The following is a 952-nucleotide window of genomic DNA, read 5'->3' as shown; positions in this document are numbered from 1 at the left end:
TCTAGGTATGTGAGATTTCAGTAAACAAAACAGACTAAGATCTTTGCTTCTGTGTAGCTTATATTTGAAGCCAGTTCAGTTATTAAATTTGATGAGTTGATAAGTGGCTCAGAGGTGGTCACCAGTAGTGGGCCTGTCCTGTGCCCTGACCCATCCAGAACTTCTTTCAAGAACTCGGAAGAAGACTGAATGTTGTTTGGGGATTTGTTGATTAAACTTGCAGAGAGCAGTAGTGAGTACTTGGTGCAGTTTTTTTACTTGATTTCTCATCCTTACCACAGTCTTGCAAGGCAGATATCATCATCATTGGGTTTGAGAGCACAGAAGACTGAAGGACATACCCAGGTTTTGCATCCAAGTTGGATTCTCTCTGTCTGAAGATGCAAGGCTAAAGATAATTAGCCATTAAATAATTAGCTATTTCCCTAAACAGCCTGAGGTAATCTGTGAAAATGGTTCACTATTCACTTGACCCTGACAACCCCACAAAATGATGCAAATCAAGAGGTTCAAATCTTCGTGTTCTCTTCAAGAACATTCGTGAAACTGCCCAGGCCATCAGGGGTATGCATATACGAAAAACCACGAAGTATCTGAACGATGTCACTTTACAGAAACAGTGCTTACCATTTCGAAGTTATAATGATGGAGTTGGCAGACATGCCCAGGCCAAGCAGTGGGGTGGGACACAAGGTCGTTGGCCCAAAAAAGTGCTGAATTTTTGCTGCACATTCTTAAAAATGCAGAGAGTAATGCTGAACTTAAGGGTTTAGATGTAGATTCTCTGGTCATTGAGCATATCCTAGTGAACAAAGCACCTAAGATGCACCGTTGGACCTACAGAGCTTATGGTCGGATTAACCCATACATGAGCTCTCCCTGCCACATTGAGATGATTCTTACTGAAAAGGAACAGATTGTTCCTAAACCAGAAGAGGAAGTTGCCCAGAAG

At 42.0% G+C, this 952-nt stretch overlaps 1 pseudogene; it reads left to right on the top strand.

The window, feature by feature from the left end:
- The first annotated feature begins 452 nt into the window (after positions 1 to 452).
- LOC105538019 overlaps positions 453 to 952 on the top strand; it is a 10,264-nt pseudogene continuing 9,764 nt past the window's right edge.

This window comes from Mandrillus leucophaeus, unplaced genomic scaffold (genome assembly GCF_000951045.1).
Source record: "Mandrillus leucophaeus isolate KB7577 unplaced genomic scaffold, Mleu.le_1.0 Scaffold183, whole genome shotgun sequence".
Taxonomy (NCBI): domain Eukaryota; kingdom Metazoa; phylum Chordata; class Mammalia; order Primates; family Cercopithecidae; genus Mandrillus; species Mandrillus leucophaeus.
The sequence above is the reverse complement of the archived record's forward strand: the minus strand, read 5'-3'. Positions and strand labels throughout refer to the sequence as shown.